At 42.1% G+C, this 15790-nt stretch overlaps 1 protein-coding gene and 1 long non-coding RNA gene across 2 annotated transcripts in view; one reads left to right on the top strand and one right to left on the bottom strand.

Moving 5' to 3' along the window:
* Positions 1-15790, top strand: part of LOC139363500 (uncharacterized) — a 254346-nt gene that overhangs the window by 209646 nt on the left and 28910 nt on the right. The gene's annotated exons all lie outside the window — the stretch shown is intronic.
* Positions 1562-12615, bottom strand: LOC112426788 (uncharacterized). Its single transcript, XR_011624012.1, has 4 exons — positions 12444-12615; positions 9948-10172; positions 5004-5378; positions 1562-2970 (listed from the first exon to the last, which is right to left on the bottom strand). It is a non-coding gene; the product is annotated as an uncharacterized lncRNA (long non-coding RNA).

Below are 15790 nucleotides of genomic sequence, written 5' to 3' on the forward strand. Positions count from 1 at the left end.
CTGGGAGAGGGCAGAATGCCTTGGCTTTCTCCAGCCTTGCCTTTCTTCATTGTCTTCACCCTGCAGCACTTCTGCAAAGCCGCTGGGGTAGGTGGGTGCGTGGGCGTCTTTTCTTTGCTAGCCCAAGCTGAGTTCTTCTGAAGGGAAGTTAGCAGGGCTTGGTTGCTGCTGCAAAGTCAGTCAGACCAATTCTCATTTGCATGCCTACAGAATTAGATATGTTCAGGGGCTCGGGTTAATGCCATGCCCTCCTCTTGTCCTTGGAAACGTGTAAGAATGCATGCAGGTAATCCTGCGGCAATTCTGTGTTGCTCAGATGTATTTCTCTTCTTTCAGACTTCCTCTTTCCATAGTATTTCCCTACTATTTATGTGCTGGGGCTTTCTTATTTCATCCCAGGCCCCAGCTTCGCTCTGTGTCAGACAGAGGTGGGAGCTGCTGATCAAGGGGGCATACTTGCCATCCAAACCTCACGATGTTCACAGGTGTCCTTTCAACACTGCTAACCCAGATGATACATCACCATTTATACCTTTGGAGACATTTTCTCTTTAATTGATGCTCACTTAGACCTAAGATTGTTCATTAAAGTCCAGAGGTGCTCATTAAAATGAACATTGGATAGTGTGGTAGATGCAGGTCATTATTATGAATCCAAGAAAGGGCTCTGTGGAACTTGTTATATACAGCATTTATAGGTTGTTAAATTAAAGGATTAGTGTTGTGCTAAACCATTTTCAGGTTAATCAGTTGTGGGAAACCAGATCTGATGTTAAAGCAGGCTTAAACTATGGTTTTATAGTAGGGAAGTTGTTAAGCTACTGTTATTTCTAATAAACCCTCTAGCTTGCTAATTGAGCATACTCTGCAATTTTGCACTTAACTGAATATGGCCTTGTTCCCTAATTTTTTTATGTGTGAGCTTTATTTTTTCCAGCTGGATTGTAAGTTCCTTTTTAGCAGGGTCCATGTCTTTTTTTCCCCCCCCCCCCGTATCCTAAAAGCTTCTGGTATAATTCGAGGTAGATAGCAGATGCTAAGGATTTTATTGAGTGATTATTACATTTTTAGAGTGTCATTACAATGTATTATCACATGGTTTATGCTGTGGTGCTTTATGTAACATGTGCCTATTTACAGAAAAACATTGATAAAACATGTTAGTCTGCAACCAGGTTGTTATCAGCAATAGGAAAAGCATTACAGAGTTCATATGGAAGTAGAGGAGAAACAGGTCTAATTTGGGTGTGATGCCCTGTATTAGTCTGTTTTCATGCTGCTAATAAAGACATACCCAAGCCTAGGTCATTTATAAAGAAAAAGAGGTTTAATGCGCTCACAGTTTCACGTGACTGGGGAGGCTTCACAGTCATGGTGGAAGGCAAAAGGCATGCTTTACATGGCAGCAGGCAAGAGAAAATGAGAGCCAATCAAAAGGGGAAACCTCTTATAAAACGATCAGATCTCGTGAGACTTATTCACTACCACGAGAACAGTATGGGAGAAACCACCCCCATGATTCAATTGTCTCCTGCCAGATCCCTCCTACAACACGTGGGAATTATGGGAGCTACAATTCAGGATGAGATTTGGGTGGGGACACAGCCAAACTATATCATGCCCTAACCTGATCAGATAAGGCTTCCAGACTGGCCCCTGGAGTGGCCTGAATACCTTCACCAAGAAACATGTGTGGCACAGATCAAAATATTCCATCTGTCATTTGTCTTTCACTTGGTAACTGCTAATGATTGCCTGTTAACCGTACACATTAACATGCCCATGAAGCAGATAAAAAATAAAATAAGTAAAAAATTATATAAGTGGAAAAACTAAGACCCAAACAAGAAATTATGGATCATTTCTAAGTGGTGGCCAGGACATTTATATGGAGAAACCATACCGTTGAACCATAATCAATGTAAGAATACAACTGATGGTTGCAGACTTTCAGGAATAGAATGAGTCTCAGGCAGACAGGTACTCAGGCAACATGGCCTGGGACATCCCCAGAAACCTCTTCCATGGAGTTAACAGGACACCTACATGGCCCTATGTGTCCCTCCACTTGGGCCTCTTGTTCAGCCTGGTATCACATGCCCCCTTCCTGCCACATAAACTTCTGTCTCTACATTCTCTACTCTACCACAGGTTCACTTATTTGTGTATGTATGTATGTATTTATTTATTTATTTTGATACAGTATCTCACTTTGCTGTCCAGCTGGAGTGCAGTGGTGCAATCACAGCTCCCTACAGCCTCTACCTCCCAGGCTCAAGTGATCCTCCTGCCTCAGCCTCCTTAGTAGCTAGGACTATAGACATGTGCCACTATGGCCAGCTAATTTTTACCTTTTTTTTGTAGAGATGAGTTCTCACTGGGTCACCCAGGCTGGTCTCGAACTCCTGGGCTCAAGTGATCCTCCTGCCTCAGACTCCCAAAGAGCTAGGATTACAGACATGAGCCACTGTGCCCAGCCCACAGTCATGTTTTAAAGTGTCTGAGCTATAAATACTACTATAAAGGTGTCAACTTGTTGTATACGTGGGCCCTCGGCATTTCAGAAATGACAGTTACTGCCAACCGTTACCAAATGGAATCCACTTTATCCAAATGGGCAAGGTTGGGGCTGAGCATGTGATGGAGTCATGCAGTCTTATTGCATTTCAGCGTTGGAGGGCTTTCTCTCGCTTTGCAGTTTCTCCACAGCTCAGCCACCAATTCTACCTGTGAATTTCTCTTCTCTTCCCTCTCAACTCCTTTTCCTTCTCTTCTTTCTCTCGTTCCTCTCCATATCTCCTGCTTCTTTTAATTTCCCTTTTCCCTTCTTTCTCATTGATCTGATCCTGGGTCTGGTGACACCAGGGGCACAGAAGGATACTGGCTCCATGCCAGCCTTTCCTCCAAGGCACAGTCTCTTTCTTGGCATTTATCAAGATGTTCAACTTCCTGTGTTTCTAATATTCCTTCCTGTTTTATAAAAGAAAAGTAGATTGGATTTGCAAAGTGCCTTAATTTTTTGATTTTCTAAAATGTGATTTTAAAAATGTGTATCAACAATATCACATACATGTAACTGATTTATTGACTCTGGCTTGCCCTGGGTTTAATCACACAGTCATTATATTAAAGAAATTATACAATAACACATGATCCAGTAGAGAAAGAAGTCAAAGAAATGTGTAAAGTCCTCTGACCTCTGTAGACATTTGGGATTAAACCAAATTAAAACACCTGTATGGGCTGGGCATGGTGGCTCATGCCTGTAATTCCAGCACTTTGGGAGGCTGAGGCAGGAGGATTACTTGAGCCCAGGATTTTGAGACCAGCCCAGGTACCATGGCAAGACCCCTTCTTTACTGAAAAAAAAAAAAAATATATTAACCAGGCCTAGTGGCATGCCTGTAGTCCCAACTACTCAGGAAGCTGAGATGGGAGGATTACGTGAGCAAGGAGTTTGAGACTGCGGTGAGCTATGATTGCACCACTGCACTCTAGATGCAACAGAGCAAGACCCTGTCTCATCTCAAAAAGAAAAAAAAAAGAAAAAGAAAACACTTGTATCAATTCAGGTCAAATATTGGTTTCATCTTTTTAAGAGCAGATTAACATCTTGCATATCTTTTGCTATCACATTTCTTCTTACCTGACCAGCTGAAATGGGACTAGTGTTAAATAGGAATATTAATACCTGTAAAGATCCTAAGTTTTTGCATAGTACAATAAATCCTCACTCATTCACATGCTTTGAGAAGGTCCAGTCTGATTCAATTAATGAAAAGCAAAAAAAAAAAAATTGTAACTACATAATTTTTGTCTCATGTATTAGCTCCTATTTAGTTCATATAAGTGTTCAAATAGGTACTCATTTTTAATTAACAAAATATTTGTGTGTAGTGAGTATTTTTAAACCAATTAAAGCAGTTCCTTCTTGTAAGAAAATTAAATGCTATTCTTAGACGATGGTATGCATCATTCATTTGCTTTGCAAACCATTATTTCACACCATTCTAGTTGGTGTGAAAGTAAATTGAGCCCATCTCCACTGGAACTTACTGCATTCTCTTAATTTCTGACACTGTATGCTCCCAATAGTAGGGACTCGAGCTTAGCTACCACGACATCCCAGGCCTGGCTCCTAGAATGATTTCAGGTGTTTAGGACTCAATTAATATTTGCTCAGTGATTAAAATTTAGCTCCATTAATTTATATGTCAAAATTCCTTACCATTTGCCAAGAGATCTTGGATTTTACAGTTAGTTACAAACTGTAGTTTAAGGTTTTTTCTGGTTTTATTTCATTCTTCCTTTAACTAGCTTTAAAAAACTAGTTGATTCTATTTTATAATTCTAGTTACAATACAATGTTAAGTGAAAGAAAGAATTCAAAATTATATATTCAGAATTATTCTAACTTTATAAATATACACAGATATATGTGAGCTTTTAAAAAAAATATATATATATGCCAAAATACAATCAAAATGTAAATAGTGGATATATCATGTTGGAGATATTAGAAGCAGTTTTTTATTTTTTAAGTTTTCTGTGTTTCCAAATATGAGCACACTTTATTTTTATATCAGAAAAAAGCTATCTTAGTTGTGCATTGTACATTAGAAATATTAGTTCTGAAGATAACTTAAACACCCGGGGGGATAAGCTTTTATTTCTTCTGTCACAGTTGTCTCAACTTTTCTTAAAATCGTGTTTGCCAGTTTCTTTCACCACATTGCCAACAATTTTAGTAGCTTCAGTTCTTTGATAAATCTGTAGCTTTTAGATCTTTGATTACTATCAGCAAAGAAAAGATAGACCCAAATGAAAAACAGTTGCATTGGTGAAATGTGTCCCAGGGGTGTTGATGTGGAAAGAACAGCTCCTCTCAACTCCAGGGTCAAAGCAGCAGCCCTGCCAGGCTCTTTCAGGGTTGCCTGGAGTACATCACTTAACTTTCTACATCAGTTCCCTCTTCTGAACATTATAACATTTATAATACCCACCTCATGCAGGATTCCTGGGAGGAGCAGGTCAGATCATAATGTGTGTGAAGGGGCTTTGAACGACAGTCACCACATTGTTATCACCATGAGCATTATTTCCAGTTCAAAAATGGCAGAGGAGGAGAGATGCAGATGTTCTCTTTATCCTGGCTCGGCACCAGGCACATCCAGGGTGTGCTGCTTTACCCTCCAGCATGAAGAGTTAGAAGGTAAATATCAGTATTGCTTTTCATAACTAATAGCGTCATAGTTCATGACAGGTGATTTCTTGGCTTCCGTTAGCATTTCAGAGACCATTATACACAACAGCCATCCTCTGCAGAGGTAGAGAAAACTCATTTTTCAAGGCAAATAGTTCCAAGTCAGGGTTCAGTCCTGGTGGAATGAAATAAAGAAGGAGAGTTTATCTTTAAGGTAAGCTAGCATTTAAGCAGATGTTGGATATTATCAGAGATGCTTGTGAGGGGCAGAGAGCACTGAAGACTTATACCTTTTGCACATCTTTAAATGCCTGTAAGTGCTTACCAGGAGCCAAGAGCGAACCGGTGGATGCGCGCAAATGTTAGAGGTTAACCCCTATCCATGAGCATTCACCGCCTGAGTAAAAATTCATCACAGAGTTCAGGACTGTGATTCTGCTGCTCATTTCTGTACCGTATTTCTTTATTTGAAAGGATGCCCATTGTCCTTCCTAGCTTTTTGGGCCATAACTGTGAGGGAAGGCCCAAACGAAGAACCTCTGTTGGATATCAGGTTTATTCATCCATGTGGGTGGAGGTATGAAGGAGGGAAGAACCTCTGTTGGATATCGGGTTTCTTTGTCTGTGTGGGTTGGAGTCTAGTAGAATAGGGGAAACCACATACTGCCCATTCCTCCAGGATCATTTTCCATTTGGGTATTTAGAAGGCAACAAGAGAGGAGTTTTAGAAGACAAGGTAGATGATTTCAAATTACTTTAACATAGAGGAAGAAAATGTCCTTCTATTTTTAATGGCTATTTTGTGATTTGTGGGAGTGAAGATTGGGAGGGGCACGGAGGAGCACCAGGAAGAGGCCGTTAATTTCTTGGACCCCATTAATTGAATTTAATAAGTGAGTTTTGTCAGTTTAGCAATATCCATTAGTTTCAGAGAGTGTTTCAGTATTATTCTGTAAAAGCATCCAGGGGTGTATTTTACGGCTACAGCATAGATTATCTTGCACACATATTGAAGTAAAGATACCTTTCAACATTCCAGATACTGACTTATCACCCAAATTTGAAAATCTCCATTTAGCACTTTCTAAAATACCAGTGCAAATTAATATAGTTTTGTAGATTTATGTACTAAGATGCAGATTAAGACATGTGGAATCTAATGAACGTAGCAGGAAAAGAAAATTTTCTCAAGTCTGTTCATTACTATTCCTCTTCACATTTTTTATTATTTAATAGCTTATTCCTTGAATATGTGTGACTTGGGATTAGATGTGCCAGTTGGAAGACCTCAGAGGTTCAGAAATTCACAGACATGTGAAATATAAAACCGTATTCATTTAGCAGATACTGATAGGCATATAAAATAGAACCTTCATCATCTATCTTTAGAAAAAGAAGATTAAACAGAAGTGTAATTAATTTGCCAACTCTGCTTCCCGATTGAGACATTTATCAAAGTTGATCTTTAATCATTAGTTTCCTTATCTGTAAAATGAAGTCTATTATGACCTCTAAGGTCTATTTGTAACAGGATTAGGTTCAGTTCCATATCACCAAAAAAAAAAAAAGAGGAGAAGAAGAAAAAGAAGAAGTAAAGCCTAAAGAAATAGACATTTATTTTTCTGTCACATAAAAGTGGTTGAGAGGTAGGCAGTCCAGGATGATTATGGTCACTGCATAGGCTCAGGAACATTGTCACCTTTCTATTCTGCCATCCTGTAGTATATTTATTTCTTTTCTTTTTTTTTTTTTTTTTGAGACAGAGTCTTGCTCTGTCTCCCAGGCTGGAGTGCAGTGGTATGATCTCAGCTCACTGCAACCTCTGCCTCTTGGGTTCAAGCAATTGTACTGGCTCAGCCTCCCGAGTAAGTGGGACTACAGGTGCGCACCAACATGCCCGGCTAATTTTTTTGTATTTTTTAGTAGAGACAGGGTTTCACATGTTGGCCAGGCTGGTCTCGAACTCCTGACCTCAGGTGATCTGCCTGCCTCAGCCTATTTCTCAGGTACCAGATGCTGCATAGCTCTAGCCTTTAACATTACCATTCCAGAAAGCAGAAAGGAGGAAGAGACGAAGGACCTACCCCCTTTCCAAAGACACTTGCCAGAGGAACCATACCACATTTTTGTTTACTTCAGGTCAACCAGAATTTAGTCTAGGCATACCTAGCTACAAGGCAGGAAGAAGATCAAGTCATTCAGTTGGGCAGCAATGTGTCTACCTCAAAATCAAGGTTTCTACTTCCAAGGAAAAGAAGGAAAGTGGGATATTGGGGTAAGCAACAATTATCCACAGATTTTGAGCTCAAAAAGCCATGATCGCATGTTTCTGAAAATCTGACCTATACAGTCAAGTCTGAATGTGTGCTGAGTGTGTACAAATCAGACAGCTTCGACTGTGAGCCTTCATTAGCTCTTCCCTTTATCTAGACTTCGGATTGTATTTCCAGGCATAGGTCGGAATCTTTACACTGATTGTGTGTGTGTCTGTATGTGTGTGTGTGAGAAAGAGAAACAGAATCTCTGCTGCAAGATGTGCTGAATATAAACACAGTAACTCAGCAATTTATAACTGCCCCTTTCCCATCTCTGCCCCCTCCCCAGTATCAGCATACACAATGTTACCCCCACACTATCAATATGTCAACGGTTAATAGCAACTGGCAAATGTGTGCTTTCCATGAGACTTGTATGCAAGGTTACTTGGGTTCACAGAGGCTGCTAATAACGGCAGCACTATTGAATTATGCTACGTGTCTGTGTCTGTTAAGACAGGTTGGAGGACAGGGGAGGAAGGTTCCCCCAGAGTAATTGAGAGAGAAAGTCACTGAAAGCTACAGATCTCCAGTTTGGGCTCTATGCATGGGATTGTTCTTAAAAGTTAAAGAAATAAAAAAAGAAATTACACATTTGTAATTTTTTAAGTCCTTCATTTCATAGCTCATTAAAACCAGGACTTTTCTATTCTACGTCAGAACCTCCATTGGATATTTTTGTAAATATGTGACATGTGGGTTGATGGGATGTTTTGGCCTGGTTTTTTGTTTGTTTGTTTGTTTTGTTTTGTTTTTGAGATACAGTCTCACTCTGTCGCCCAGGCTGGAGTGTGGTGACGCAATCTCAGCTCACTGCAACCTCCACCTCCTGGGTTCAAGCGATTCTCCTGCCTCAGCCTCCCGAGCAGCTGGGATTACAGGTGCCTGCCATCATGCCCAGCTAATTTTTGTATTTTTAGTAGAGAAGGGGTTTCAATATATTGGCTAGTTTGGTCTCCAACACCTGATCTCAAGTGATCCACCTGCCTCAGCCTCCCAAAGTGTTGGGATTACAGGCGTGAGCCACCGTGCCCAGCCTGGCCTATTTTATTTCATGCATATATAATTTAAGTGTCTCTGAGATTCTTGATCAACTAACAAAATCCAAAAGGCCCTTTTGTTATATTCTAAATTCACTCCTGCTCCTGATTGTCGCAAAGGGGTCAGCAGATAGGGTTCCAGAGCCAGAAGTTAGCTAGGTGGCAGGTTCTGAATTAATGTGGTATTCTGCGTAATATAATGTCATTTCCTAGGGAACTGCCAGCATCTAGCTGACCTCCAAGAGGACAAGTGGTCAGGAGGGTGGAGATGGTATTAGAACTGTTACTACTGTTGTTTTTAACAAGCAGACCTGTCATGAAACTTGCCATAGAGTCCCCCTTTTCCATATATCACCAAGACCTCATAGGTAATAAAAGGTAGACATCCGAGATTGTTTCTTTAAATATTGCTGTTGGACTGACCAAGATTTAGCCACAAAAATAAACATAATCTCTGATGCTGAGAAGAGATCAGAATGAGTTGAAACACAGGGGAAAAAAGAAGTAAGCAGAAAAAAATTGTACAATAGTAGATATGGGGATTAGATAGATAGACGGCTATGTAGATATAGAGGACTCTGAATAGACCCATTACAGGCAGGTATGTAAGTGGAAATTATTAATATATAGATGTAGACGCAGGAATTCTATATAAATGTGGAAGAGCAGCAGAAAGTTTCTACAGCTGGGAAGGAAAAGGTAATTTTTTTCATTGAGGTCATTGCAGGTTGTTTGGGCCCAGGCAGATTCCCATTGTCTTCCCTAAACACTGCTTGTAAACAGTTTTGGGACTGAATGCACCCTTTGACTGTAGTCTATGCTTTGAATTGACTAAAATTGAAAAACAGATGAAAAGTAAAATCATGTTTCTAGAGATTTTCTATTTGGTTATGTCATCATTTTTTTCCATGGACACATCTAGCTAAAGCCAAGGGGTGTGAAGCCCCCAAATGTCACTGGAATGTTCTTACAGCATGAAGAAGAGGAAGAAGAAACACGTTGAAAACCAATAATTTGGCTTGGTGCAGTGGCTCAACATCTGTAATTCCAGCACTTTGGGAGGCCGAGGTGGGTAGATCACCTGAGGTCAGGAGTTCGAGACTAGCCTGGCCAACATGGTGAAACCCCATCTCTACTAAAAATACAAAAAGTTAGCCGGGCATGGTGATGCGTGCCTATAGTCCCAGCTACTTAGGAGGCTGAGGCAGAAGAATCACTTGAACTTGGGAGGCAGAGGTTGCAGTGAGCCAAGATTACACCACTGCACTCCAGCCTGGGCAACAGAGTGAGACTTTGTCTCAAAAACAAAACAAAACAAAAAACAGCAATTCTGTTTTGGAACTCCTCGCTCTGCTATTGAAAACAACAGTGCTGATTGAGGTGACTCACTTCTGCTGGTCATCCGTCCTGGGTGTACCTCTAGCTTGTCACCGCCATGCTGGGAAGACAGGAGCAACCGCCCTTTAGCTGCAGTCACCGCTCGTTTCCCCCTTAGCCTCTTGTGGACTGGAAGCTCCTTGAAGTAGACACCAAGTCACATTTTACTTCATGTCCCACCACCGTGATGTGCCTGGCACGTAAAATGTTTGTTGAATAATCTGAACGAGTGGATCCCTGAAAAGTTTAATAAAGAACAGTTTAAGGAGATTGTGACTTTCATGAACAGCATCACATCCATGCTAATTTCTATGGTTTTCTATTGGGCTCAACACCTGGGTCCCTGGCATATGAGAAACAGAAGTATCCCTGAGCAGTAGGAGAAACCGTACCTTACTCTTACCACCTCAAAATATCTAGAACCTCAGCATGAAGCCATTTTTAAAATGGTGCCCCATATTTAGTCAAGTTCAGGCAATTCAGTTTGGGGAACTGTTTTCTGTAAATGAGATGATCTGAATCAGAAGTTCAAACTTCAGCTTTTGTAGCTGCCTAAGTGCCACTGTTTAGTGTCATGAGAATACAGTGGGGGTCCTTCAGACACCATTCAGGATCTACCTTTAATCGACTCCAGTGCTTGAACTTAATGAACTGGACACTTTCAAGTTCTGAACCTGGAAAATAAAAGCCAGCACCTGTTGCCAAAATACCTTGTCTCATAATCAAAATCATTTCTGGGGCCAGCTGAACATGGATTCCCTGAGAAATTCCCACTGACTCAGCAAATTTAGGCTGGGATTGTATTTCAGAGTCACTTAACGAAAAGATTTCACCCAGTGGCATGGCCCCAATATTTATCAGGTAACTCTGGCCCCGTCTCAGCAGACTGACTGATTCAATCATCTTACCCTTTACTGGGGGTGAAATGAAATGCTTACTAACTCACTCCTGACCCCACCCGCCACCCCCAGCCATTCCAGCAAACAAATCCGTAACAGATTGCTGAGAGGGGAAAGACAGGTGAAATTGGAGACTACACTAAAAATCAACTAGTTTTAAATGGTAGGGGTGGGAGCCATGCCCCCTCTGCATTGGTCCACTTTATAAATCCCAGAGGGAACTCATTCTATGCTTGAAGGAAAACTTTGCCTTGTTCTTTGGTTAGATGGTGCTGAACAGATCAATTCATGTCAAAGAGCACCAACTTTTCTTCTTTATACCATGGCTTCCATCCCACATCACACTTTGTTTACTCTTAGTGGAACCTTGAATCGATGATCAATTTTGTTTTGTCCTTCAGTGGAGCATCAGACACCAGGACTACCCGGTCAGCAAATATTACGAAGTCCTCAGCAGTTATTACTAGACAGGATATTAGCACATGGCACATCATGGAATTAATTTAGGTAACACATACTTAGCATGCACCTATCAAGTATGTATCAGGCACAGTGCCACAGCCTTAGGGTGGAGAAGAAAAAACATAGTTCTTGCTCTCAGAGAGCTTAGATCTAGAGGTTGATAGATGATGTTTTCCAAGTTTCTCCACTTGTATTTCTGAAACTGTGAACAGCCAATTGACATGTAGTAAGCCATCATTTTTCCAGAAAAAGTCTGTTGGGGTGAAATAGCAATGATAAGGTATCTGAGAAAAGTAGGCAGGGTAGGGATGGCAAAGGGGAAGATTCAGTTATAAAGGAACAGCATACATATAGATTATATCGTTGTATATTTGTTCCTGTGAAGCACCTCATTTAATCAGATGGTGGTATGGAAACTAGAAGAGTGCTTACTTAAATGAGCTGTTCTGTGCAAAGCCCTAGCAGACTGAAAGTGCTTTGTAGGTATTACCTATTATTATTTCTACTACTCATCACTAATATGTAGTAGGCACTCCATAAAGGTTTGTGACATGAGTGGGTGGGAGATTTAGTGCTGAAATGTAAACCCATACATAAACTGAATATCACATCTATATGAATAGAGAACCTTCAACAGTACAAGCAAGAGCAAGATGTTCACATTATGTTCTGCAAAGAATAATCTGAACACTTAGCTTAACCTTACAGGCTCCGAAAGGGTCTCTCTGCCCAACATCCCTGTCCATTTAAATAGAAATGGCAGTGGCAGCTTCCTGGTGCTGCTGGTGGGAAGAGCCGTGGTAAGGTGTCTCCTTTCTTTCACTCCGGAGTCGGGGTGACGACAGGAGAGGGACCGAGCGGGAGTGAAGTGATGATGGTGATAATGGGGGTAACTGGTGAGAGCGGGAGGGTGGGGGCCAGGAACAGGAGGAGTGTGAGCGTGAGAAGACAGTGCTCAGAAACTGACACCCAGGTGACTTCCCTGGAATCTCCCTGCTCTGAAATGGGTAACATGGCTCCTTTCTCTGAAGTGCCAACGCTTAAAGGAGGTTCTTGTTTTAGGGGTGTTAAGCTCCAATTTTTACAAGCAGCTCTTCAGAGCCTGGCCTCCAATGCCATCCGTCTAGTCAGGTCAAGAGCTACTTGCCCTGTTTCTCCGTAGTCACGAACTGGTTAATGTGTAGGGAAGGCAAGAATGGTCTCCATTGTCATGGGTTTCTGCCTTGGTTTTGAAGCAAGCTCCAGCAGTTACATGAACACCAGTTACGGAATGTCTACGGTTATGACAACACACAGCAGGGCTGATCCGGCTTATCCAGCAAGGGAACAAAGGCCATCCACACGTCAGACCCAGCAATTCAGGGGAAGGAACACACAGAACCTCCTAGTTCGCTGGATAAGGAGTCACCCAAATTCATCAAATAATCACACGACGTGTTTTCATATGACCTCATGCCCACAGCCTCAAGAAGGTGAAGCACTTTCAGAGAATGATTCCTGAAACTACAGAAACATTGACTATTTTGGGATCAGAAGACCCTCACTCAAGGCTGGCCTCACAGGAAAATCAAATATAATGATTCCCATCATGAGTTCAAGCCAGACAGCTGAATTATGGGTCTGACATTAAAAGTACTGGGGGATTGGAGGAGGAGGAGAAGTTTGGGAAGAGAGAGGACAGTATAATCTTTTGGGAGTAAAATTTATTACTGAACATTAAAAAAAGATCTGCAAGTTAAGTTGAGAGTCATTTTGTTTATACTCGAGATGCTACAATGTCCTTTGATTTGTTTATGCAAGTTTTAGGGATAAGTTACATTTTTTAGCATATAATCTACATTTATTCCCAAAGCACTGCTCCTAAGACAATCCATCAGATATTTCCTCAAGGCTGTGGAAAAGGGGATAAAAGGCATATTTTTAAAGGTGGGCGTGTATGTGCAAAACATGTTTGTTTTAAAGAGATCTGAATGCTGTAGAAATAATTAGCCATGTGCGTGAACGAAAATAATGACTACCAAATGGTACAATGTCCTTCTTGAATCCTGTTTCAGAAACAGAATGTGAAGGAAACATTTCGTTCTCTCATCCCTCTCTTTTATCTTTCCCCCTTGTTACCCCTGATTTTGTAATAATCACTATTATCCTTTTGGCTGTGAATTTAATGTCTCTATATATAGAGTCACACCCGTAACACAGATTCTTCTTGCCTCTCAGAGACACCTAAATGTCTTTGGGTATTGCACTACTTATTTTCCATAGGGGCTCAGACATATTCACTATTGAGCATTTTCATTAGCTAAAATAAATTAAATGTGTGTCGTAAATGTGCAGCCACATTGAAGAAGCTGCGAGCTACATCTTACCTTGTCCTTGGGAGTCATTGACTTAGAATCAGTAAAGACTTTCTCACTTGCTAGTTTCAGGCATCTTACCTTGTGGTATTCCTTACAAATGGACAGGGCTGTTCTAGAACCTCCTTCTTGAATACAGGGAAAGACCTCAGTGGTGTATTGGGATAATGGAGACAGACAGGTCTGAATGTGGGGTGTGGACGTGGGCTTGTGTGTGTGTTTTCTCCACTGGATTTCTTCAAACCTAAAGTTGCTGGATCACATTTCTAACAACAATTTGCCTGACCTTATAGGATCTCCTTTCTCACGGAATATGTTACGATTAGAGGAACTAAGATTGGGTAAAGGGCTTTTGGAATGAGCCCTGGACTTAAAAACCCGTTGAAGAGGGAGCAAACAAGAGGAACAGTGTTTTGCAAGAGGCTTACTTCTCTTAAATTGAAACATAGTCATGTTCCCTGGCTCTCAGGGCACTTGCTCAGAGCCCATATGTTTATTCAAGCATTTGCTTGGTGATGTGGGAGGCTCAGCCAGTGTAATCCCAGGCATGAGATGTTCAAATGCTGAATATGTTATTCAAGCACATTATTTCCCATTGACTTATGTAAACTTAAAAATAAAATAATCAATAACGCAAATTTACATATTGAATCTTGGGACTGGAAAACACATTTCTGATGTCGCTGGGTGTATCTGTTCCCCTACTTTAAAATAGGACTATAGAGCTGTTCCCTTTGAAGTCGTCTCTGGCCATACAGTTTAATCCAGTGGACGTTAATTCAGATTCTGGGTTAGTGTCTTGTAGAAGCTCCCTGGTGCTTCTAATGTTCAGCAGAGATTGAGAACCCATGGTCTAATCCAATGGCCTTTCTTAGTCTTTCTCAGTTTCTCTGCTGCATTTAATATAATTGATGGCTTAGTTTTCTTCTGTCTTTTTTATTTTTATTTTTATTTTTTATGTCCATAGGTTTTGGGGGAACAGGTGGTGTTTGGTTAGATGAATCAGTTCTTCAGTAGTGATTTCTGAGATTTTCGGTGCACCCATCACCCAAGCACTATACACTGTACCCATTTTGTAGTCTTTTATTCCTCACCACCCTCGCACCCTTTCCCCCAAGTCCCCAGAGTCCACTGTATCATTGTTAGGCCTTTGCATCTTCATAGCTTAGCTCCCACTTGTGCGTGAGAACATACTGTTATAGAATCTCTGGGGTGTCGATTTCTCCGGTTGGAAACCTCTATGGCTGTAACGACTTTAAGCCCAAGTTTTTCTCCTGCGTCCAGAAAGAATGAGGTATACAGACAAGTGAAGGGTGAAAAAGAAGAGTATTATTTAGTGTTAGAACAACTCAGAGGAGTGGGTAGCTCCTCTCTGTAAGCAGATCGTCCCATTGAGTGTTCAGCTCTCAGCAGAGAGGAGGCCCTGGAAAGGGTGGCTCCTCTCTGCAGGCAAGTCATTGTGCAGGTCTCTGAAGCACTCGTCTTAGCAGAGAGGGTAGCTCCTCTCTGGCAGCAGGTCATCTCTGCAGCTGGTCGTCCCTTCGTCTCCAACTATCAGCAGAGAGGGTACTCCTCTCTGCAGTTGGTCATCCAGTCCCATTCTCTCTCTGCCCTCTTTGTCCTCTGGCCATCCTCCTGCCTGCTGTGGCTAAGCCCAGGGCTTTTATGGACCTCAGACGGGAGGAAGTACGTGCCAATTGGTCCATGGGCGGCCATGGGTGGGCGGAAGAGGCACCACGAGTCCCCACTCTGGTCGGCAGGACTGGCAGCCCGGCCCCCAGCCTTCAGGCCCTCCCTCGCTTGAAGGTGGGACGTAACTAGGGACTCCCTCTTTTCCGCCTCGGAGTCTGTCTTCCTCCTGCTGCCATTCATGGCCCCGGGGCTTGGCCCCAACCCAGCTCCTAGATCTGAATGGGTGCCTGGAACGGAGAGAGGCCAGGCAGTGGGCTCAGACTCACCTGAGCATGCGGGGATGGGGTGTCCTTCGTGGGTCGCCCAAGGGTGCAGGCTGCAGAGACGCCCCGGTCCTGTGCCTGGGAGGGTTGGCCACAGCTGCGCCCGGGAGCTCCCGCCCTGACAACTCGGAAGGGGCAGGGCTCCCGCCTGTCCCCCGCTTCTGCCTGCTTCCTGGAGTGGGAGG

This window comes from Macaca nemestrina, chromosome 5 (assembly GCF_043159975.1).
Source record: "Macaca nemestrina isolate mMacNem1 chromosome 5, mMacNem.hap1, whole genome shotgun sequence".
NCBI lineage: Eukaryota > Metazoa > Chordata > Mammalia > Primates > Cercopithecidae > Macaca > Macaca nemestrina.